A 27,454-nucleotide genomic window follows, 5' to 3' on the forward strand; every position below is an offset into this window, starting at 1 on the left:
CCTGATTTGGTCTCTAAGGCATTTGTTTTGTGACAAATTGTATTTTTTATTGCGTTATTATTGATATTTATTAGGACTTCCAATAATCTGGAGAACAATTTCTTGTCTAGGTTACATATCTTATTTATCTCTGAGTTCACAAAGTCTATAAATATTTGTAAAAGTAACAAATTCTCAGAATCTTGATTGTAGTCGGATCTTACATTTTCAACAGTATAAAAAAAAAAAAAAAAAAATATATATATATATATATATATATATATATATCAGGTTCTATATTATATATTCAAAGTTTCAAAACTTCGAATCCCATATGCTCGACAACATATGATCAAAGTTTGAAACTTTGAATATATAATAAAACATCAAAAAAATAATAAAACTTACCTTAATGCTCCAAGCAGGGGGGCAAGCCCCTCTGCACCCCCCACCCCTCCACTTAAATATACCAACTCCGAGACCGCACTTCAGTGCAGAAAAGGGAAACTCTCCCATTCTGCACCATACGGCGCTGTTACGTTTAATCTTAGAACTTTTCAAAGTTCGATCATATGGTGTTGACCATATGCCATTCGAACTTTGAAAAGATTGTTCATGTAATAGTAAACATATATCAGTACCATTATGAATTGATGCCAATAAATTAAATTACTTTGTTGTTTCGGTACTAGTATTTTATTGAAGTTATGAGTTTCTAAGCAGTCATTTGTATATGCAGTTGGAAACATAGAAAATATTAAGTCTTTAATATAATGGCTAGAATATGTGAACTTTTGAAAAGAGGAAATAATGTTATTTAAACGGAATTTGAGAAGAGGGCGTAATTCCATTTCACCAATTTTTTTATAATCAGATAAAACTGTTATGGACTATTTATTTATGACTGGTTGTGATATATTTATTATTTGCTAATAATATTTCTTGATTAATTTGTTTCCATTTTGAATTATAAGATTAATTTATCCAGAATATTATAACTTTTACAACTGTTGAAATAGCATGCAATTGAATATCAAGGAATCCTATTCCACCATTATCCCAACCTTTTCTATGTCAGCCAAAGGAAACTCTTTGTTTATTAGCATGCCAAAAAAATCAATTAAAATATTATTTATCTTCTTCACTCATTTTTTTGGTGGAGATAGTACTAAAAATTGGAAGACAAAACAGTATTTTAGGGAGAATTACCATCTTAATAAGCATTAATCATTCTTCCATGGTACAGAAGAATTTGACCAATTTGTGATGAAACTTAAAATTTTATAAACAACCGGTTGAAAGTTTGTTACACCAGGGTATTTCATTTGATTGCTATTCCAATTGAAGTTAGAGTATTTTTGTATGAATTTTTATTTTTTATATATTAATAATGTACTTGTTTTATTATGACTAAATTGTAAGTTCTATATTCAAACAGACTCATAGAACTGAATATATGGTCTAATGAATTTTCTATATTTCCTATTGTTAGTAAAATATCATTGGCAAATAGTTGAATCTTTAGTTCAAAATCTTCTTTTATTTTGATACCATTAATGTTCTTATTGGATCTAATACTATTAGCAAAGGGTTCTATAGTTAATGCAAACAGTAAATTTATAGGAATTAGAAACAAAAGAACATATTTTAACATAAGCACAAGAGTTATTGTATAACTTAGAAATGAATGCAATTAACTTAGGTGAGAAATTATGCACTTTAAGTGTTTTAAACAGGTACAACCAGTTAACAGAGTCAAAAGCCTTATTTAAATTGAAAGTAATGATAATAAGTTATTTTTCTATCTTTCTAAGTATTTTTCTTGCTCTGTTCTTTTTGCTATACTCTTCTAACAGTGACACTCCTTGGCTTAACTGTCTTATTGTTTTCTCTATTCAGTACTTCCATGACAGGATTTGATGTATGCCCCTTCTTTCCCTTATTGCCCTGTATTTTTATGTTAACTTTTTATATGTTATTAGGTTAGCTGCATAGAAATATATCCTATGTACTTCTGTTATGAGACATGAATTTTTGTTAATCTTGATTACTGTGTTTATTTCTTTTATCAGACTTCTAAAATTTTGGGTCTTATTCACTGTCTGTAATCTACTTGTTTCATCAGTTTTAATATGTCTATCTATCTCTGTTAAATCAAGCAACTCTTCCCTTAGATAATTTTTTTCTAAATGGACTGTACACTGTTTGTTCTCTGTTTCCTGCAGGCATTCTACACAAAGTTCCAAAACATCTTCCTATGACATATTCTTTTCAGTTGCATCCTGCATCATCCATTACTCTTTCATTTGGGATCTCACTGGTCTATCACTCCACAACATTAACTGCATCAGAGTTGCCACCATTTCCTATTCCTTCAATTGCTGTGCAACTCAAGTTGAACTTTTGTACTTGTTTACTACGGAAGGCTGCAGACTATCTTCATGTGGCAACTGATCAGATGCTTCCCACTCCACCTGTTTTTCCTTAATTTGGGGATTGTCTGTAATATCATGTTGTGACATTACCAGAGTTGGATTTTCTACACTAAATCCTTCATTTTGTAGGTAATCCATAACTTCAGTTTCTATTTTTTAACTTCTCCATTTCTAATTTTCTTTTCTACTTTTCCTCTTTGTTTTCTTATTTTTTGCAATGTAAAATATTTTTCATATCTCAATACCTTTGTCTATATTTCTCTTCAAATATCTTTGGTGCTGCTGTTTTTGTATTGATTAGATTTGCTTTCTCCTTTGCATAAATATTTCAGTATATTAAATCTCTTTTTCTTTCCCATATCCATATTTCATCATCAAATGTCTCCCACTCCACCTGTTTCTCCTTATTTTTAGGGCTCATTGTTCCATCATGTGACATGACCTGTATTACACATTCTGCACTAAATCCTTCACTTTGCAGGAATTACATAAGTTCAGCTTCTATTTGTTTAACTTGTACTTTACTAATCTTTTGTTCTACTTTCCTCCCTTGTGATCTAATTTTGTATTGTGAAATTTTGCATATCTGGGTATGTTTATCTGTATTTCTCTTCAAATATCTTTGGAGCTGCTTTTTTGTATTGATTAGTTTGGCTTTCTCTTTTGCATAGATATTAAACCATATTATATCCCTCTTTCTTTCCTGTGTGCATGTTTCTTTTTTATACCTTTTAGACATCTCTTGATTTTGTTGTTAATATTTTCATGCTTCCTCAGGTGTTTTTTTTCCCCAAAAGACCCAATGTTTCTTGGTCTATATAATTTTTTTATTAATCTATTATATTAATGAACACAGATTTGCAGATGAAGCTTTTGACAGTTTTTCTTGTGCAAGTATATATTTTCCTCTAATTTCTGTCTTAATCTTTTTAAATATGGAAATTCTTGGCTTTTTGCAAAATAGTAACAATACATATTTTTTTCTCTTATCCTTAATAGTCCACTCTATCATCTTTATGTCTCCTTTTTGGCTTGTCAGTTTTTGTGTTTTTTGTGGCCTACTATTTCCTTCTATAGTGGTGGGGGAAGGGCATCTTCCCCCTGAGCCTGGTCTAACTCCACTGTAGGAATGTTTATATGTCTTGAGGATTCTACACTGTCATGTTTCCAGTCCTAGGACTAGCACGCCTAATAGGATTGGGCACTTTTTTTTATCCAGGGACTTATACATCCAGGTATCTTTTTTAATTTTTATCATAGTTCTGTCCATGATGTATGTTGTGTAAAATGCAGTCTATACATCAATGTTATTTTAGTGAGATTTTGTAAAAACAGTGTCCCCTTTTTCAAAGTACTCACCAAGACTTGAGGATGAATTCAGTTCCAGGAGTTTCTGCTTTTCTCCACTATTGTTTGATATCAGAGTTAGTATATTTAAAACAGTGGGAGCGTGGAGTGCTGCAAATGCCTGTATTTTATTGTGTGCTGGTTGCAAAACTATATTTTGTGATTGTTGCTTTTATTCACAAATTGATGAAATTGCCATTTGATATTTGTTAATCAAGAGAATGAACTTCTGTGTATGTCTTTCAATAAACACACGCGTGCGCACACACACACACACACACACACACACACACACACACACACACATTACATCAGTCATTTTGTTTCAGCTTCCAATTTTGGATTTCTGATGTGCAAATCTAAACATTACAACAATGCAAAAAAGTAAACCTGTAAAACATTTGTCTGAGAGAAGCATCTTTATGATTGCAAATTTAAATAGCTGTTTAATATACTTTAACAGTTCTACTGTGTTGAAATGAAGAATTTGAAGGTATTTCTTTTAGGCACTTTTCACAAGCTCATAATAAAATGCTATGGACTAACAATTATTTCACATCTAGCAGACAAAAGTACAGATGAAGGTTTATAAGTAATTCAGAAACTAAGTTTTAGTTTATAGGAAAGTACATCATACATTCACACCATGTCACTTTTGTTTTAAATGTCAGTAGAAATATTTATCTTATTGTAGTGGGGAGCATTCACTATGAAAACTACTCAAAAAGCTACTCATTGTGGACTCTACATGAAACCATGAGTCTAAGGTAAAGGAACAATAAACCATATGTTTTTGTTGTGTATATTATATTGCAGACAACACATACTTTATATCTCAAATGTTATTATTATTCAGTCTAGTGGGAAAGATGGCAAGGATATTATTTCATTAACCTCCTCTAAGAAAGAAAGAAAAACAAACATGAAGAGGTTTTCAAGTAATAGATTATTTCTGTCTAAGGAATGGTGTCTTTATGTTTAAATCCTTGTTTCTTTACCTAGAATACGTCCATTGATTTAAAAATGTTATCCCGACAGTTTGGCTTGAAAGTAAGAAAAAAATGTCCACTAGTGGCAAAATGTGCCTTTCATCATTAAACATATTTCTGAATTAAGGAGCATATTTGTTCCAGTGTCACCTCCACCCTTGTTTATCAGTGGGTAACCCTTCCATCATATACATCTATATGTTAGTTTATTCCGTTTTTCATTAGTTACAAAGTTTGTCTACATCCTTTTTCCCCTCAGTTCATTCTTTAGATTACAGGAACTATACACATATAATTATATTTTATTATGTTTATGTTTTATTATAATTGCAGAACTTATGATGTAATGTTTAAAAGAATAGAATATTATACTTTATGCCTAAAATTGTCTAGTGCATCTCTTTCCAATGATTTGAGTACAGCATCTGCCTCATTTACAGATTCATTTACACGAAGTTGCACTTAGGACCAAAGTTACAATACAATGAGAGGAAAAATGACTTACTGTTTTTAGTAACTGTGGAACAATGTGTTATTTACCTGGGGATTTAATGAAACAAAATTAATTACAGCCAGTTACAGTGACATCATTGTCTAAAAAGATTTTTACTGAGTAGCCACTTTTGGGGTTCATAACTGTAGGAACCATAGGAATCATAGGAAATATAAGAGACCATATATGCCTTGTCTGTATCACTTAATCCAAAACCCAAATGATTGAACCACTGTTCATCGACCCTTTAGACTGAAACTATCGAACAAACTTTTAATTGAAATATTTTGCAGGACAAAATAACATTTGGCCAAACTAGCGACCATCAAAAAAATAATAACATTTAAAACCCACCCAGGTGGGGGGCTACACCCCTCTCTGTAACTAAATATACCAACTCCGAGATCACACTACAGTGGGGAAAAAGGGCAAATTCCCGTTGGTGGCCAACTGTTGTTTTGTTTTGGGCAAAATTTCAATTAAAAGTCTGTAAGATGGTTTGAGGTTTTGATTAAGTGATATAGACCCCACCCCTAGTATGGATGTTTGTAAAGGCACTGGTTTTGTGAAGAAATAAGATTTGAAATAGGACTGGGTATTTCATGGCTCAAAAAGTGAGACACAGGTCTCTCGGAGCAGTCAGTTACCTAATGAAGGTAAGAAGAGTTGTGCTACTCTACCAGGATAGTTGAAATATTTAAAACCATTAATTTCTTTGGTTAAAAATCACTGGGGCCTTTCCAGATGAGCAATATGCTTGGATTTGTACATACGAATGGGACCAGTGTATTCAGTGATAGACCTGATAAGGGAAGAGTGCAGGGGTAAAATGACTGCACTGAATTTTGAAGATATCCCCTTGAAAATGAACTGGGCTAGATATAAGGTTTACCTGGCTATGGTGGAGACATTATGAGTGAATGAGAGAGAGCTGTCCAGGTAAATATCTAGGTGTCTTATGACTGTATCTGTTTGAAGAGGAGTAGCACTTATAACATGTGAAAATGGAGTAATTTTGTATCAAATGCTACCATGCTGCACTTTTCTGCATTTGGCTTGAGATTGTTTTCAGTGCATATTCTAACCTTTTGGAGCAGTTTGGTATCAATGGATGAATGGATGGCAGTATCCAGTTTGTAGTCATCAGCAAATGTGGTCAACCACACTTCTGGGATATTGGCTTGGAAGTCTGCAAAATAAATCCCAAATGGTGAGGGTGCAGTACTGGGCCTTGTAGTATCCAATTAGTTATAATGTTATGTTCAGAGAGAGAGAGAGAGAGAGAGAGAGAGAGACAGTGCCAGTAATGTTCACTACTTGGGATAAGTTAGGCTCTGTTGGATAGTCAAAGCTAACTACCTTAATGGGTTCATCTTTAGAAGTTGGCATTGGGGAGAAAACATTTCTGGACTAGTTCTACCTCATGCACAGATTTGGCTACATTTAGGTACAGATTTCTGTCAGGAATCCACATTTCAAATGTTGAGTAACTTGCTGCATTGTATTGCTTGCTGTTGTGGACAGTAACTGAAGTGGTACCATATGTAATATCATTTGTGTACTAAAATGACTAGTGTTTGCACTCTACCATCTCAGATTATGTGCAAAGGCAGAATAAAATGATGTAAATATAAAAACTTGTGCGGCTTCCATTGTATGGTTAGGACGATAGAAGGAAGATTTACATTTAGTGTTTTGTTGCCCCTAGCTAGGTCATTCTGATATTATTTTAGGTTATGGTTATTCAGTCTTTGATAGGTTCTAATTAAGCTTATGACCAAATGAGAAAACCAATAAGCTCAGCCATGTCACTCAGTACTGGTGGGATACTGGCAGTGCCCCATTAAGTAGACACTGTGTACATATTTCTGGTGAAAATTTGTAATCACCTATCCAGCTATCAAAATTGTTTTTAAAGGTTGCCTGGGAGGTACTGCTTGATATGTAAGGGCAGCTTATTCCAGAAATGGGGTAAACATTGGGTTAGATATCTGTCAAGCCATCTAGTCCTGTTAATGCGATAGTGTAGGTTTAGGCCTCTAGAATGGATGCCTGCTTTACTAATAGCTCTATTTAGGTGAAGGATTTCAACGAATGATTGGTCATTCATAGCATAAAAAGCTAAGCACAGATCACCCCTCAGGAGTCTGTATGACAGTGGATTGAGTGACAGAGCATTTAGACTATAAGAGAAGCTAAGGGTACTGAGACCTGAAATCATTTCAGTAAGGAAATGTTTTGGACTCTCAAGCTGGTTTAAGTGCTTGTGAGGTACATGCCAAAGGGTGCATTATATACAAAGATGGGCCTAAATAGAGATGAAAAATTTGGGACTTTAACTTCTGTGGACCTTAAGGAGATGCCATGAAAAATAAGCTGTGTGAGGTAGAAGGATTGCTTAACAACCTGAGACCTGATGGTCAAAGGACAGGCTGTTACATATGTACCCAAGTCCCTAATTACTGTTTCAAATTTAAGTGAAATGTTATCTACAGTAGCATAGCTAGGATGGGGCAAAGTGGTCAACTTTCCTGGGTGCAAAGTGTTAGATGGCGCAGATCAGCCATTCAATCCATACCCCACTTTCCAATCTCTCTTTAGTGCAATACCATTTTTTTTAAACTCATACCTGAGCACCATAGAGCTCCATGCAGTGTACAAACTATAGCAACTACTTGTTACAGTTTAAAAGCTAACAGATTTGTTTAAGTTTCTTTTTTTTAATTTTACTATTTTACTAAAACCTGAGCACTGTAGCACTGTATGCAGGGTATAAACTGTAGCAATTGCTTGCTACATTTCTAACAAGCAATTTTTCTACAGTTTAAAAGATAACAGCTCTGTTTCTTTTCTTTTCCTTTTTTTTACTAAAACCTGAGCTCATGGTGCTCCTTGCAAGGTATAAACTGTAGCAACTGATTTGCTGATTCTTTTATAGTTTGCCAGAATGGTTTAAAAGTAGTGTGATATGTTTTTGAGTCTTGTGAAAAATATACCCTAACAAATGTCTGAATATTGAGGCTTCATTAAATCTCATGTAATTATAATTCAGTATCTGTGTAGTTTAGGTCTAGCAATGATGATGTTAAAATGTTTTGCTTCATCAGATAACATCCTAACATAAAACTTCATACAGATTGTACCAAATTACTGGTACTACCATTAAATGAATTAACTGCTTTCTTGCAGAGTAATCCACTCCATTTCTCTTCAGGAATTTGCATAACTATAAATGTAGCTATGAATGTTCATTTAACAGTGTTGCTTAATATATTGCTGTGATGTTGTAAATAACATGAAATAAAAGGGAACACTGTGACCAAATAAATGCATGCAAAATTAAAACTTGTTTCCAGATGTCTCCTGGAATTTGATTTCTGAGTCACAAGACATGAAAATTATAGGTCTCCCAAGGGTTTATTCTTATTTACTTAGTTACTGAATTTCTTAATTAATTATTACATCTGTTGACTGAAACTATGTAGCTGGGAAGAGTCCATTTTCTCTGGAGTTTGGTGAACCAAAACGCCAAGTCAACAAATAGCAGAAGCACAGTTGTGCTGCATTAAATGAAATCAAAAATAGAAATTCAGTAATGAAAATAAGAAAAAAAAACAGATATGTGAGTACTCTTAAATGCAAACTAGTGACAGTAAAGTAAAAAATACTCGTAGCAAAGTATGACAAAGAAATGTATTTATATGCATGTTACATACGCAGCTTTTCTCCCTGGGCCTTCGGACCATTCTGGTAAACAAAAGATAATAAATAAATAAATAACAAGCTACAGGCTACATTCCAAAAGAGTTGCTCTCAGTGTAACCCTTCCTTAATTCTGAAGGACTTGTTCTCAGCGTGAGTGACTTTCTTCAGTGTAAAGCCTATCTGTAAACAGGCTTACACTGAAAGCCAGATTCCAAAAGATCAGCTCTCAGTATTAAGTGGCCATTTACACCGAGAACAAGTGTTTTGTAATCAGGCCATCTTAGCTGCAAAGTAAGTAAATAAAAGAATAATAACTACTGACTTGAAAATGTACAAATTAATGTTGAATCTTAGAATACAATTTCTTTATTTTGGTTTATAGGTGAATACTAGGCTAACTGCCTTAAAGGGCCATTTTAAATCTAAGCTATAACCTGCGGTCAGATTTTTAAGCATTATGCCAAACCCAACTCCCCTGGATAGACAAAGGCTTGTATAATTGAATAATTTGTTAACATTTCCAACATTTGAAGTTATTATCTTTTTTCACTGCACTGACTGTAAATACTCATTGAATTTGTGACACTTTCCATTTGGAAAAAGGGATATTTTTTCATTAATATTTCTCTATTTATATCCTCAAATTTATTTCTGTACCTTTTTAATTAATATTATGACCCCTTTGATTAAGTTTGATTAAGCATTACTCAGTAAACAAACATGGTTTAACACAAAAATAATTATTTACAACATAATTTGAGTTCAGGAGTTCATTTGTGGATGTATTATTTTCCCTTGTTTACAAATCTGAACACTTGAACAAGTGACTTCACTGCATGTATTCCAGTCTGTTTTATAAAACAGATATACATTCGAGGTATTTTTTTAGTTGCCAATACCCTTTGCATGCTCACCTTCCTTTGCAGCATTCCATGCAGCACATTTCTTTACTTTGAAGTCCTATTTCTAATTTCTGGTAGTTCGCAGTTCCACATTTTTAATCTCCGTAATAATCTTTTTCATGTCTCTTTCTGTTTGACTTTGGTTTTCCATTTTCTAGTTCTAGCCTTCTTTAGCTACTGTCAACACAAGAGACAGCAGTGTGCATTTCCTCTCTTTACTGCACGTTATTTTACCCAAACTCAGCAAAAACCTCTTCATATATTAAGGTGAAATTCCCCTCCAAGTAGATGATTTAGCATAATATTTAAATCACATTTGCACTGAAGCAACTCATTACATTCCCAAAATATATGCGCCCAAGTACTTATTTCAGAACCGTTACATCTATATTATATGCCTCTTGCCTGCAGGGACATTTTTCATGTCTTATAGGGGTGTTGAAATATTTCTACAAACATTTCTATGAAAAAATGTAAATGCTCCCAAAATAGGTGCATATCTTGCATTCAGACTTATTTTTCTCTACAAATCATCTGTGATATCTTCATTTAAATGTTCAGTTTATCCTGTTTTTACCTGTATACTTCATTGCCTTTTCAGCTGTAATATTGCCTTCTCCGTTGCACTTCTACTGTTCTCCAGTCAGTCTGCTTGTTCTGTTCTCAGGACACCTACTCTTTGTGGTTTAACAGAATTATTATCCGAACTCTGTGTATATTTTTGAATTCTAAAATTAGACCTATTTATACAAGTTGATCTGATTCTGCTAACCCGAAAGTTATTCATCTGATTTATAACTCATCTCCTTTTGTGATCTACTCCCAAAATCTTGGTTATATGATCTTTCTTCCCCAAAATGCTCATGACATTTTCTCTTGTGTCTTTCCTGTTACTACACACAGTATAACCTATTAGTATTATTTAGTTTTCCAAAGTCTGATTTCCTTTAACATAAAGACTTGCTTAATACTTGTATGTATATAAGGTTATATGTAATGCTGTTTATATTCTTTCACTTGACCTGCCCAAATACCCTTGTGTAATCCTATCATTACCTCATCAGGCACTGTGTATGTTGTGAACTTCCATCTGGTCATAGATTCTGCATCTTGAATCAAATATATTAATCTGATTAGTATGGCCATATCAATATACCCCCAAATCTGGAAGTCCCAAACCACCCTGTTCTGTTCCTTTGCAGTAGTAATTGTTCCCATTGTATGCTTTCTCGTTTATCATTCTAAAGAAACTCCTTGTTTCCATTTTGACATTTTCCATAGCTGATCTTTTGGATGAAACATAGAAACCTGATCTACACAATAAGCAAGTGTGATGAAAAACATCTTAATTGCCTGTATCTTTTATTTATTTATTTAACATTTGTTTACTGGCAAAGTCCAACTTGGAACGACGCCAATTTTCAGCAGAGGCCCAGGGAGAAACACTTCAGATGCATGTCTTTGTAATATGGGAGGAAACTGGAGTACCCGGAAAAAACCCACACAAATGCAGGGAGGACATGCAGGCTCCACACATATATGTATCTATAAATAACAGCTTCCAAAGTGTTATCTTACTTATAACCCTTTGAGCTATTTTTTTTTTTTTTGACATTTTCTTAGCTGCTTGCTCGACACTCTGTTTCAGCCAAATTCCCACATATCTCATCCTATTATGACCCCACAAAAAGGGGAAGATTGTACCATTTCACAGGTTGGAGTATAGTTCATTATTATTAGTTTTGTTTTTCCTTCATTGACATTATATCCTGCTGTACTATTAAACAATTTCAGTTTATCAAATATAATGTTATATCACATTCTGGACTGGTAACATATTATGGCATTTGGAAAAAGGGATATTTTTTTATTAATATTTATATCCTCAGTCTTTATTCCTGTATCTTTTTAATTAATATTATGACACTTTTCTTTGTTCTCCTTCTATTCCAGCAAGAGAACCCCCATCCTCCCTTTCTTTACAAATGTCCTATGTTATCTATGATTAAGATGTGTTTTCTGTGACATCATTACTCCTGGATTACTCCTATAAATGTAGCACAATTCCTTCTCTTGTTTTCTGATCTCAGCAAGCCTGTTTATATTCCACATCAGTAGGTCAAATTGTGTCATCAAAAAGATTATCAACCAGATTCAATAAACCATACACGGTTCGTTTGCACTGTATACACATAGTGTGCTGTTTTGGATTCAATAAGGGGCTATACATGGTGTGTAGAGCCGCACAAACAAGTGCCAGTTACAGCATAAGCAATTAAATTCTATGCTAATCAACCCATTCCAACATGGAGGAGCTATTCAACAAGCTATAAAGCAACTGTGTTGACTCAGTGCTGGTTTCCTTGTGAATTCCAAAACCTATTGGAATACAGCCACGGAAAGGAGTCTACACAGAAAGAATGTTAGGGGCTGCTGTTGCTTTAATTCATTCATATGTACAACAGGTTGAAGTTTATGCTGCTACTGCTGCTAACAGACCATGGCCAAAAGGAGAAGAGTTTTCAGACCCTGTTTAACTTATCACAGTCCGCATGTCATGGAAATTGTAGAGCACTACAGGGTAGATAGAGACAAACTACCAGAACTCTGCAACTTCTATCGGCCTCAACTCAGACCCAGGGCAAACCGAGGGGAACCAATACCAGTGGAGACAAAGGTATGTGTAGCACTTAGAATTGTAGGTACAGGAACCTTTCAAAGACCAACAGGGGACATGCAACAGGTATCAGCATCCAGGATCATCCATCATTTCCTGAATGCTATCCTCCAATATGCCAGTGACCACAAATATTTGCCCCGTACTCCTGAGGACAGGACCATAAATATGCAGGAGTTCTACCCTGTAACATACTAACCTGAAGTACTCAGTGCCATAGATTTTACACAAATAGAAATTAAGGCACCACCTGGAGAAAAAGGAAAGCTCTACATAAATAGAAAGGGCTTCCACTCTATTAACTGCCAAGTTGTGCGTAATGCCAAGATGAATCATCTTGAACGTGTGTGCTGGCAACCCAGGCAGCTACCATGACACATATGTGGCACACCTCCCAAATGTATAAGATGGTCACTGGCAGGACATCCTACAGGGTTATTCACTGGGTGATGCAGGTTATGCACTGGAGCTGTGGCTGATGACACCCATCAGAAATGCATACATACCCACTGAAGAGCACCATAATGAGGCACACGCTGAAACCAGAGATATAGAGCATGTGTTTGGGCTGCTAAAGTCATGGTTCCAGTGCCTAGATACATCTGGGGGAGCCCTGTAATACATTCCACATACATGAACTGAAATATGTAAAGTATGTGCCATGCTACACAACATCATCCTGAGAAAGCAGCTTCAGCAGGATCAACAAGGGGAAGAGGCACGCATCACACCACCAATGGCAAGGTCACCACAGACACAAGCAGGTGAGGAATCAGAGGGGGAACCAGCAGCTGCTGTGGGTGTAGGCAGACATAGGCATGCTCAATATGCCCTCACATTGGCTAAGAGGCAATGCACAGCACACTCGCTAACTACCTAACGGGCTAAAACCTTCCTCCTATGCACCAAAAGATCAGACATGGAAGAATGTTAAACTGGAAAAAAAAAGAGTTTCTTTAAAATAATAAAAGAGAACATTGATGCCAGGCAATGCTCACAACCTTTACATACCCATGTAACAGCTGTGTACTGCTAGCATCAGACAGAGTCAGCCCTGTACTAAAACTGCTGCAATTGCTAGATTTATAAGATAAGTGTTGAAGCTGGACTGTATTATGTAATAATATGAATGACTGGCATATCCTTGAATGTTGTTACTTGGTAATGTAAGCAAGTAAAAGGTGGGTGATTTGTACAGACATGACTAACATGTAACAGCAGAGACTTATGTGACTGCAGCCTGTATCAAGTAGGCCTCATGCATCAAAGATTCACACAGTCATACCTCTCCAAATTACTGATGGTCACCAAATGTCTTTGGTTTAGCACCATACTTTTGTACTGGAAAATCATTAAAGAGAGAAGTTAGAAAGTAATGAAACACATTTCAGTTTCAGACTTCACAACCCTCACAAGTTCATTAACTGTCTAACTTTCTAAGACCAAAATATGTCAAAGGTACAATTAGCAAAGCAACAACACAAACCCAAATATACTAAGCACTAAGTCAGCTATGCACCCTGAGCATCAGACACAAATGTTATGTATCCCTGAATCCAAAATATAAAGATATTGCATGGTTATCATCAATTGCACAGGGTGGTGTGTGTGTGTGTGTGTGTGTGTGTGTGTGTGTGTGTGTGTGTGTGTGTGTGTGTGCCAGGAAGCCTAGGCTGACACAAAAGGTCAGCGAGTGCATGCAAGTTAAGAAGGCAGATATTTGTATAAAGTAAGAAATGGCCAGTGAGACAAAATGAGCTTTCAGCTTCATGACTGAACCATGTAACTTTTGTGTCTGTATGTGTCTTCTAGGTAAAATTGCTGTGTGAGTGTCTGCATGAACACAGCCAAGCTCTGTGCTAGCTCTATATCTTCACATATCTGACAGGTATGAGCCATGCATGGAAGAGGTGGCAGTTCATTGTTGTCATACTTGACCATAACAACTAGCTCTGCCAGGAGTTGTAGTAGCATGTCCATGCTCCCAGTTAGATGCACTGCTGATACCTGAATGTGACTGATGTCTGCTGGACAAGATCTCCCTCAGCTGGCAGCCCAGGACCATGACTCCATAGTCTCCAACATCTGGGTGTGGACACCTCAACCACTGGTGGAACAGTGGCAGTATTGTTACTATGGGAATGTGATCGGGCATGGCCACATCGGCTAACAGCAGATGAAGTAGCTGACCTACGCCCATGATGATGCTGTCCCCTTCCCAGCAGTCATTCCATCACAGACACTGCTCATTCCAACATGTCATTCATCAGATCCATTGAATCGGCAACACTGTGGAGGCAGTCGAGCATATCAGCCTGTGCCACATCTACAAGCCTAAGCATTTCTCTGGAGGACCAAATGGAGTGTTCCTGCACCTCCATGATGGCCCTAAGCATGCATCGAATGGCATGGGAAGACACGCCTGGATCAGGTGGTGGATGGACAGCAGGCCTTCTCTGAGCAACCCAAACATACTGCATTCACATCAGCAATTATTTTCTGCCAAAATTGCATTCTGCCTGACATATCTCCACGTCTCTTCTCAAGCAGAAAGACACCATGTCACGTAAAAGCTTCCACAATGATCTGATTCTCAGAGTCACTGAAGGAGGGTTTTCAGGGCTTGAGACACCTGGGTGCTGTACTCCTAGGTGATCTAAAGCACAGCAGATGGATAATACACATAAGTATCACATAAGTAATAATCATGTTTCCAGATAACACATAGTATCATAGGATAATAGGAAGTTACTAGGCTTATGGCCCTAGGGCCCTTACAAGTCTAGCTAAGTTTTACCCTTATTTCCACAATCAGCACCTATCACCCCTGTCCAATAGGGACACAGGTGGAACTCCCGAGGTGAATTTGTGGTCACCCATCCAATCATCCAGATTGCATTTGAAGTGGGTCAATGAGGTGCTCTGTTTGACATGAAGTGAGTGTCTGTTCCAAAGGTGTGGTAACCTTTGTGAGACAAATATGTCCCTCCAGCAGGTTCTGTTAATGTCACATATCAGGTTAAGGTCTTTAGAGCGAGTAACCTGTGTACCATTTGACTTGTGGATATACAGCATTTCCAATAAAGCAGGGTCAAAGATTGCCTTATATGTAGGGCAAAAACTGCCTCTGAGTAGTCTGTATAAAACAGACTAAAGTGACAGTAATTTTAGACAATCCATATAGGACAGATGCTGAAGACCTTGAATTTTCCTTGCGAGGAACCTTTGTGGTCTCTCCAATTGTTGCAAGTGCTTGGAAAGATACATACCAAAAGGGGCATTGTAATCAATCATTGACCTGATGAGGGAAAGTACAGGAGTGTTATAACTTCTTTTTTTCTGGAGGCAATGCCCTTACCTATGAGATAAGCAATACAGAATGCTCTTCTTACCACCGTGGAGACATGGTGATCAAAGGTAAGGTTGCTGTCAACCTTTGTGCTCAAGTCTCTCACCACTGAGTACATAGTTAGGATGTTACTATTTATGTGGTAGTTAGCAAGAACATCACTCTTACTGAAAGGGATGACAATACATTTTTTGCATTGAGTTTAAGGCCATGACTTTGGCACCAATCATTTGTTTGTGTAAGACCCTCTTGTAGGATGTTGATATCATTTGGAGATTCTAGTGTGCAGTCATCAACGAACTTTGTCAGCCACAGACTTTTAGTTTTTGCTTGTACTTTGGAGAAATAGATTCCAAACAGTAGAGGTTTCAGGACTTATCCCTGTGGATCACCACTGGTTACAGGTGTGCTGTTGGAGGTGGATTCCCCTATTTTGACAATATAGGTTCTATCAATGTGCCAGTTAATGACTCATCTAACGATATAAGAGTTGATACCTAACTGGGTGAGTTTGTCAATGGTGTCTGAGTGGGGGAGAGTGTCAAAAGCTTTGACTAGGTCTAGGTAGGCTGTATGTACAGATTTCCCCTTGTCCAGAGCTTTGGTGACTGTCTCAAAGAAGTTCACCACATTTAACAGGCATGATCTCTCTTTGACAAGTTCAGACTGAGTAGAGTTAAGTGTTTGGAGATTACCTATATCTTTGTTGATAAGGTCCATGATGATTCGATCTATGGCCTTGCAGATAAGGCTAGTCAGACTAATAGGTCTGTAGTTCCTGGGGTCAGTGGAAGCACCGCCTTTGTGCAAGGGAATAACAGTGACCATTTTCCATACAGTTGGGATGAACATGGTGCTTAGACTAAGATTGAAAAGGGTACCCAATGGTGTTGCTAATTCTTGTTGGAGTCCATGTAGGACACAGCTTGGGATGTTATCAGGTCCCATAGATCCTATGTTTTTGGCCTTAGAGAGGGCATTTTCAACCAACTCTTTAGAGATACAAAGTAGGGGACAGGTGGTAGGGATGCCATGGGGTACCTATGGTGGGAACAAGGTGAGTGAAGCTTTCATAGAACCTCTCAGCTAAAAGGTTAGCTATGTCCATAGGCTCATTATATGTGGTATCATTAACTACCAGTTCAGCACAAATCTAGGCCTTTTCTTTCAGCTTACGGATGTTGTGATGATTGGGGAGAGATGGGCGAAGACTGCCATCCTAGTCAAATAGAATTTGATACATAATTCTATCAACTGTATAAATAAATGTAAACTACAGGCATGTTTTTTTGATATTAAATGTAAAATACAGGCATGTTTCTTGAGTGTAAAGAATACTGTGAAATGTGGAACTGGAAATATGTGACAACATTGCACTCTACTGGCCCAGTGAAGCATGTTGTGACCCTTTCATGTTAGAATTCGGCTCCAATGTGGCTGGATGAAGGTTTCATGCCCATTGTTTTAAGGCTAAAGTTTATGACCAGAATTTAGATGTGGAAGGTGCTTTATTGCTCTAGTTTCTGCTAGAATGTATATGTGAAATGCCTTGTATTGTTGTAAGTTTCTGAGTAGGTGTTAGATTGCTAAATAATGCAGTTTGTGGCCTGAGAACTCAGACGAGGTCTTAAGATGATAGAGTTTGTTTGCCTGGGAAAACTTAAGTGTCAAAAATGATGTAATTTGGGGAGGGACCCAGCAAACATGTTTGTTAGTAATGTTTAAATACTATTTCTCACAAGAGACTGAAAGCATTTTGACTTTGGACGTCCAACTTACCAGCACTCTGCCTTAAGCTCACATATAAGTTTTAGCACTGTGATTTCTTGCAGGAATAGTTAAAGCTGGTAAAAATTAATTAGGTATTTTTCTTTGAAATCAGACCTGTCCTACTGTATTATTTTAAGTTTCTGTGTGATCTCTGAACTCTTAGATGTCTCTGTGGTGTAATAGTTTTGTCTTGTGTTTTAATTATTTATTATTAATGTTTTTAAAACCTTTTACCTGTGGCTGATTTGTGTAGAGATAACCTCTAGAGTACATTGCATATTTATAGAGGTTATTATAATAGGCCACTCTAAAGTAAGCCTTGACTGTTAGTCATACTACCATTGGATATTAATATTTCACAGTAATAATTGGACACCCTTTTCAGGGCATTTTAGTAGCTGATATTATTAACTGGGTGGTGGCAGTAATTACTACCGTATAGTCTGGGTAAAGGGGCAGAGAATCTGTGTCAGCCTTTCCCAGGAGTGTCTGTGAAGTTGTATAAATACTTATCTCAAAGTGTGTGCATGTTGTGTTAGCTACTTGGCAGGTACACGAAACACTGGTTGGACAAAGAGGATACTGGAGGTTTTAGCTTGCCCAGTTAGGCTGAGATCTGGACCCTATAGCTGTACCAGTGAGGAGTCTTATTGGGGACCTGGTGAGCAAAGGAGCAACCGGCCCCAGACTGACTGTGATCTCTGTGTGCACTTAAGGGCAATTGTACTTTACTGTATGTATTAGTTATCCTTTCCTACTCTAGGAGATGTCCTCCCTGGTGTTAGTGGTGAGTATTAAGGCTCCTTGATTGCTGGTCCAGGGCTCGGTCATCACAGATGTAACTAAAGAATGCCATATGGTTGCCCTTAGCTGAGGAACCTAATTTGAATTCATAGTTAGCTTTGGAGGACTTTACAGGAAGTCTTATTTGCTTGTTTAAGCTGAGGAGGAAGTGTTTCCAATTTAGGCTTACTCCCTCTTACTATTAGATAGCAATTTCTTCCTCTTATTGGAAATCCTGTTAATGAGAGCTGCCACCAGCCAGGTTTGCTCTTCCTTGGGGAGCTTGTTTTCGTCCTACCAGGTATGGCTGAGTCAAAGCAATTATACAGATGTTTGTAATAAAGCATTGATGTAGAACTCGGCATAGTTGCCAGTTCCATCTGAGGGGAGAGGTGCAGTGAAGATATTTATACAATCCTGTAAGAGGTTATAATCTGCTTTGGAGAAGTTTTTTAGTTTAGTTGCTGCTAGGGGCAGGTCAGGTATGATAGTTACTTTGAATGAGACAGATTTTTGGTCAAATCACACCAGGGAAGACCTCACAGTGGGGGTGCTACAGTGATCCCCAGTATTGGTAAGCACCAGATCCAGGATGTTGGCACCCCTTGTGGGGGTGTCAACCAGCTATTCCAGGACATTGGAGTTAAAGTCAAGTAACCTTTGGGCAAGTAATTTTGAGTGCAAATAATTTACCCAGTTAGTGGATGGGTAGTTAAAGTTACCCAAAAACCATGATGTTCATAGGTTCATAGGTTCATAGATAGGTACTAGGCTATCAGTCCTGGGGCCTATATAAGCCTAGCCAAGAAGGTTCCCTGGCTTTCTCCACCCAAGGAAATTATTTTCATGTGCCCCTGTCAAGCAGTGCCACAGAAGTGATCCCTGGGATGAATTTTCTATTTTCCATCCAGTCATCAAGATTTTTCTTAAAGAGGGCCAATCAGGAGCTTTGCTTGACATGAAAGGGTGGTTTGTTCCAGAGTATGGGAAGTCTCTGGGACAGGAATCTATCCCTCCAGCATGTTATGTTTATTGTGGTGACAAGGATTAGTCCCCTGGAGGGTATGGTTCAAATAGGTAGAATGGGTGTCCTGACATAAAAGGTAGCATTTCACTATTGGAGAAACATAAACCAGTCAAAATATTGAAATATAAAAAGGAATTGTGTGGTTGAAACATATTACAGTCACACACAAAGCAAAGTTGGATACCAAACAAGGAGAATAACAATAGCAACATATCCTTGTTTGTGCCAAAAGGGAAATGCAACTTTGCTCCCCCGCCTCCAAAAGAATAGGCAAATGACACATTTTTCTAACAAATCATTAGTGAAATGCTAAAAGTGCTATCAAATAAACAGTCCATAAAACATATGTACACATTTACTACAGAGCATTTCATTTTATGCAATTACCAGTCATGTCTATATGTGGCCAGCACTCCCCTAGCAGTATGTATGGGCCATCCTATAAGGCTAACACCCCTGTGTCATTGACAATATAGGAATTTTACATTTCACAGAAATAACAATGAAAGAGTGTAAAGAGAAAAACAGTTATAACATTAGCACTTGCGAAAACAGTTAATAAACCTGTGCATATAAGAAAGTAAATGCCATGCATATGCCATCAGTACATTTCTAAGAAATGCATATAGATAAATGTAGCATTTGCTAATGCATATATATATATATATATATATATATATATATATATATATATATATATATATATATATGTATAAAAACAGATTTTTCTTGCTGATATTTCAGCATATCCAGTATATAGCTGAAGTATACCTTATCAAGATCATTAGTCTTCTTTGCAGATAAATCCCAAAGAAATATCTTTTTTTGTGTTATTCATATGAAAAAGTCTCCTCACCTTCAGGTTCCCTAGCTACACAGTTCCCTTTTTATAGTGTAGATTCAGGACTGTGAGCATGGTGAAGATCCAAATGAGGTGTGAATTCATTAGAATCGCTTAATCCCAAATACTTGCCTCCATGCAAGTGATGTAAACATCATGTAGGCACTCCAACAGTGTTTGATGCTAATGGATTGCAACTGTGAATGACGATTAATAGGGGGAAGGACAAAAAAAACAACAGCAATTCAGACTGCCCACCTCCAGTGGGTGTGTCAGCCAAGTTAGACTTACAAAGTGTAGATGTAATTGTATCAAAGTGTTAAATGTAAGTAAGAAGCACATATTTCACAGTTTATGTTCCGTGACATCCAACGTCCCATTCATTTCTTGATAACTGCATATCATTGCCATGTAATATCCTCACTCAGATAAGACAAGAATGAGAAACAAAAACAAGGAGATAAGGCGGAGCTGCATTTTTGCAAGCAATAGTCATAAATGGTTGTGTGATTACTCTGTGCATTACATCTGAAATTAATACATGTACAAGTAACTGTCATATGGCTTGTTAATACTGTGGATGGTGTTGCATTTGGTTGTATGCAGAATGATTTTACTTCCTTGCTACAAAGCTGTTGGTGTGGCAAAGAGGGATAAGGCACCCTTACTGTGTTCTGAATGCTCATTGAGTGAGAGTTCAAATCCAGATCTGTTTAAAAACATTTCATGTGTACAAACAAACATTTGTAGTGTTTATTTCATAGATTGCTTTTCTTCATGTCAACTACTTTTCCCTTTTTTAATTTACAGTGTTTGTGCAGTGTGCCACTTAGTGCAAACTAGGGAAATGGAGAAACAATGAATGTCAGGTTTAGCTTTGCTTAGCTCATTTGCATGATGCTTAGCAGTGCACAAACACAGGAAGCAGAGAGAACACCTGCAAACAGGGCATCTGTTAAAGTGTAAAGGTCAAAAAGTGATACATTGTTGCAATGTTTGCTTTCCATTGTGCAACACCGCTAAGCTATGTTGCGCAGTGGTTAGCAAGGTTCCCCAACACCTGCAGCCAAGATGCAGACAGTCAATAACTGAAAACAGATACATTCAATTAATTCTTTTGGGCACCACACAAACATGCTAATCGGGGTTGCTTGGAGGCTAACACATAGAACTTAAGAATGGCTAGGAAATTATGGAACTGTCATGTCACTACACCTGTGGCTGCAGATGCAAGTGTAGGGCTTTAATACAGATGGCCCTGGGTTCTAATACAGGGAGTGCAACATATTTTTAAAGTTGTGACAGTCCAGTTTATAGCAATAAACAGAAAAATGCACAAGTGTTATTTCAACATTCTTGTGGTAATAGGTGTAAGTCGTGGGCTGCCATACACATGGTCCTGGGTTCTAATATAGGACATTCCAGACATTTTTACTGTTGTTCCATTTCCACTTATATTCAATACCACTTATAACACTTTAGATAGTGGAGCTTATGTGAATTATATATATGAGGGATAAGACACCCTTATTGTGTTTTCAGATGTATGACTGATAGTATGCTGTGTACTATATTTCTGTAAGTATAATTCTGCTATCTGGACTTAGATGGCCTTCTTATTTGAATCAGACAGATATACAACTGAATCTGTATATAAGAACCTTGTCAGATCACACACATACTAGGTTAACACCTCAGACTGTCAGCTGTATTTATGAATGATTCATGACTATGTCTGAGCAGCACTTCTTCTGTGGCAAAGATGGAAAAGCCCTGTTGTGAAAGAAAATGTTTTGCCCTTTATGCATAGGTTTGAATCCCACACTTTAAAAAATCAGTTTTATCAGTGTATAAAGCCAAAACAAAAATGTGTCAGGTCATGAAATTTATGCCCCCAGTGCATGTCTGCAAAGTTGACTCTCCTAACAATTACCTTCCAATTTTTTAAATGTATTTCCAACCTACAGCAGCAAACACACATCAAACTACTATCAAGTGTGAGATTAATCCTCCAACTTCAAAAACTGCTTTCCTCCCTGCTTGGCACTGTTGCTGTCCACTTAACATCATGCAAAAACCATTGCCATTGTTTCTCAGGTTTGTGAACCACCAATAAATGTGATAACAGGAATTCGCTGGAAATCATTAGTTGTTATTCCTCTACGTTTGGTATTACACATGTCTGGCATTAGAGAGGAAGATGCCCAGTTTAGAGCATAGAGGTGGGGTGCTCAGGAGTCCAGAATATTTATTGGACTCCTGGTAAAGTGCCACAATCAAAGGCGTCTGCAGGGGGACTATTCTTGCTCCTAGTACAAGTCTGAGGCTTGGAGTAGTTTGGGTATGGCTGCATCCAGTGCAACTGGCATCCCACACACTGGAGAACAGTGTAGGCACCACTTCAGTGACCTACAAAGACACAAGAGGGATACCCTCAACCAGTGGTTGAGTCAATTTCAAACTGCTTATATCCCTCAATTGTGTAACTATGGTCATAAAGATAATTTTAATGCATCTAAAGCTAAATATAGGCAAGACTGTTATGCATAATGCTCTTTTGTTCTTTTCTTTGCTTTTCACAGCTAATGCTGACATAGAGTTGAATCATAAGGCTCATGCTGAATGTCTCAAGAAACTAAGGAAAGCAAGTGCTATGTATGCAGCATAACAGAAGTATTATGTAGGTTTAAAAGTCAATGATAGATTTTGTGGTATTCTATACAGTAGTAGTAAAGTGAACATGCATATCCTAACTGTAAAAGCAAGTATGCATGCATACGTCTGTAGCACAAACCAATTTTAGGAGTCAAGTGTCGGAGTGTAGGGTTTTGGGTTCAAGTACCACAAGCAGCAATTATACAATACTGCATTTCCTTCATAATATTACATAAATTAAACTCTATACAAGTGGCATGAATGCCCTGCTGTTAACTGTAATCAGTATACTTGGACCAAGTATATGTCCAATATATGTACATTACAAGGATTACTTTAAGCAGTAACTAGAGTTGTTAGTTGATACGAAGTATACTTAAATATAATAGTTCTGATAAAATAGGTATATCATTTTGATAGTGCATTGTGTGTCACATGTGATGGTACTAATTTTATCTCTCTTTTTCTATCACACCAACTGTTGTTTTTCATTTTTTAGTTTGTATTATGTGTCATCAAAATATCTCCATGTCATCCATCTGTAACAAATCACTAAATGCTTCACAGCACAGCAAGGTAGGCCAGACCCAGTGGGTCAGCCTGCCCCCACTCCACTGGCTCTAGCATCAATGCCCAGCACATATGGGACCCAACCTGGAAGCACTGCCTCTGCTGCACCTGCACTACCTTCATCCTCAGGTAGCACTGCCCTAGCAGTTGGTGTTATGGTATCCTCTGCGAGTAGTGGCAGAGGTGGGGATTTCATCACCTGTCAGGAGATGCAAGGGTTGGTGCATAGGAGAAGGTGACAAGCACTCCCAACACCCAGTGGAGTAAGGGGACAGTGATGGCAGTCCTGCGGGTGAGGACTAGTTTCTCACTGTATCCATGTTTGCCGGGCATGAGCTTACATTGTCCACTCCCTCACCCCAGTCATGCTGCCCCCCAAACTTTTATGTCCCTCACCATCCACATGTCCTGTCTTGCTTGTCTTGTTTGTTTGCCATTGTTTACTCACCTACCCAACTTACCTGATCCAGAAATACCAATGTCCCTTACCCAGCATTCCTGTTTTACTGAATAAAAAAATGGGCACCTGTCCCACAAAAAACAATATTATCCCATAAATAGCTCTCCATGTCACATGTGTCTTTTTGACACACTTGATTTGGTCCAGTTGTCTATACAACATGATTGCATTGTTGTCCCCCCACTTAGTGGAGGTGACAGTTCAAATTCAGCTAATAATCTCTACATATTTTCAGTTTACACTGTTAAAGAAATGGTTAGCTATGGTTCTTTCCTACCTCCCTCCTGCACATTCATATATTTTTTACCTTTGGTCTTCACCCAGCTTACTCCCCATTTCACCACTTTCCTATCTACCCTATTTTAACACTTATAATCTGGTCAAAAATAGGATCACACACAACACACATAAGTACCAGAAAAAGCAATGGATCCCTTCACCTTTTGGCCTCTATGTTTGCATGGAGTTTAGCATTGTACACTGATCTGATGGTAAGTGATGGTCAGCAGCCCTACAGTGCTGTGGTTACCTCAGCACAATGATGCTTAATCCCGCTGAGCTAGGGCAACATACAATAACCCACGCTAAATGTACTATAGATAATAATGACATTGCATTATCACTGTTTATCACTGTTTATTTAACAGTATTAGATACACCTGAATTCAAACCCAGTATCATATGGGCTCAAAAAGAAATGTGCCAATGCATTTACACCTGCTGCCACAGAGTCAGCAAAGCAGCAGGTGTGCTTCATACACTCAATGCTAACTCTCAGAATTTTAGCAATGAGACCAGCATTAGCACACTGCTTAACTATGCACAAACAGGGAAAGTAAAGGAAATGTGTATCTTGCATGGGCAAACACTTTTCCTGCCATCGCGCAAACCCGCTGCTCTCAGCTGTGCTATGCAAAGTCAATATTAGCATGTATTATTGCTGTTTACTGTCATCCATTTAGTCTTCATGCTACATGTTGAAACATAATAAAATGAAGGCCCTATATAAGAGTATGTCAGATATTTACAATGTAGCCATGTGTTACCTCCCCATACACTGCAAACCTGGTCACTCAGTACTTGTTGACAAATATATTAACTACACTACATAAATTAATAACAAATGATTTGTGATATACCATGTACATCAATTTGGTAACATGCAGAACTAGAATTATCTTCCCAACATTTTATATCCAACATTCAGTGCTGATGTCCTGCAGCCTTGTAAAAGTCAGACTTGTGCTGTGGTGCTTGCATAAAGAACTGAGCTCTGTAGTCTGTGTACTTAGGTATGGGGTTCTGTTCCCACTGCAATCAAGTGTGTGTGTGTGTGTGTGTGTGTGTGTGTGTGTGTGTGTGTGCGCATGTGTCTATCTAAACAGAAGACCATAAATGTGTATCCTACAATTACCACTATAATTCCATGGATTGACAATATTTTGATACTTGCACATGCCTACACATCCAGTTCATGCAGGCCTCCCAACATCTTCTCTCCAACATCCGGTGCTGATGTCATCTACTATACATTGTCCTGCAGCCTTGTAAAAGTCAGCCTTGTGCCGTGGTGCTTGCATAAAGTACTGAGCTATGTAGTCTGTGTACTAAAATAGGTAGAGGGTTCTGTTCTCATTGGAGTCAACTGGGATGTGTGTGTGTGTGTGTGTGTGTGTGTGTGTGTGTGTGTGTGTGTGTGTGTGTGTGTGTGTGCATTTGCTTGACATTAGAGAGAGCCTTTTACACCAGCATGTGGGACACTGCTATTACCATATTCACCTCAGCAGACACTGCTGATGCCATCGGCTAGATCTGATTTGTGGATGTGCACTAGTCACACCAGGCAGAGTCAGAAACTGGCCTGGAGGCCAGGCAGAAGTTCACTCATCCTATAAAATACATATGACAGTGACATGCCTTTCATTCTACTCACATATGTCATGGCATGTTTTGTAGGCCCTGTGTTTTCTGGGTGAGAAACCCCTGTGGTCTCCCCAGCTGCTGCAGGTGTCTGGTGAGGTACATGCAAATGGGAGAAATTTACTCTATTAGTGTTCTGATGAGGTTCAAGTACAGCTCTGTTTCAGATCTGAAAACAATGGTGTGACTTATGATGTGCACAACATAGCATTTCTATATCACTGTGGACACTTAGTGGTCGAAGTTCAGATTGCTATCTACATGTTTCCCAGGTCTTGCACCACTGGGTTTCAGCAAAGTGGGAGTGTTCTCAATGCTGTAATTAGCTGGGATTTCTACTTTGCCAAAGGCCAAAATAAAGACACATTTTTGCATTTATTTGTAGACTGTGTGGCTTTGTCACCAAACATTTGTCTGTGCTAGTGCCTGCTGTAGTATATCATCATTGGAGTACTCAGTGATTGCATCCAGTATGTTATCTGATGAAGTTACTGTCTCTACAATAAGGAAAAACACTTCATTAAATATTTGGTTTTACTATTGGGCTTAGTCTGTGACTGTTTCCACTGTGCCATTACAGAGGTTTTGGATTGCATCCAGTATATTAGAATCAGCAAACCTGGTAAGCCAAAGGCCATATACTTTAGCCTGAGCTGTCAATAAATAGATTCTAAATGGTAAAGGGCCAGATCCCTGGGGTATGCCATTGGTGACAGCTCTACTGCTATAGGTTGATTCACCAACATTCACAGTATGTGTTCGGTCGGTGAGACAATTGGTTACCCATGTAATGACATAAGGGTTAAGCCCCAGCTGGGATAGTTTCTCAATGATACCTGAATGGGAGATTGTGTCAGAACCCTAGGCCAGATCAAGGTAGGCAGTATGCACTGTCTTACCTTTATCCAGGCCTATCACACAGAATCAGTGAGCTGTGGTGACATCACAGATCACCTGTGGAGTGACTCAGCACATACACCTTCATGACACAGTTGAATATACACATCAACACACCTTCCACATGGATTATGATCCTGTAGAAGGGTGTACATCAATATGCATCTATCTGAGCTGGGGGGACAGCACCTGATGCATGCAGGTATAGATACATCCTGACTCTCCTCAACTGTAAGGTTGACCAACATGTTATCATGAACCTTTTCTAAATGGACACTAATAATATTCCAGCTGTGTGCAACAGACATGTGTGAGTTGTGAATGCTACATCATATCTATTACATCTGATAGATGTCCTCAAAGAGGTCATCAAGGGCATGCATGTTGGCAACACTACCACTATCATCCTGTTGAGCTTGAACAGGCCAAGGCATTTGACACAAATCCACACCGAGGTATTCAATCAACACTCTCAGATGTGGCCATAAACAGCTATATCACCAAGCGGGTAGAATAGTGGATCACAAAACAACACAGCAAAAGGTAATAAATAATGACCAAGGCCAGTAGAAGAGACCCAAACTTGAATGTAAAATGTACAAAAACCAATACAAACTCTAGCGCCTCAGCCAAAAAGGCCTTTCAAGAGTCAAAA

The sequence above is a fragment of the Protopterus annectens genome, chromosome 1.part1, assembly GCF_019279795.1.
Source record: "Protopterus annectens isolate FY-2018-M chromosome 1.part1, PAN1.0, whole genome shotgun sequence".
NCBI lineage: Eukaryota > Metazoa > Chordata > Ceratodontiformes > Protopteridae > Protopterus > Protopterus annectens.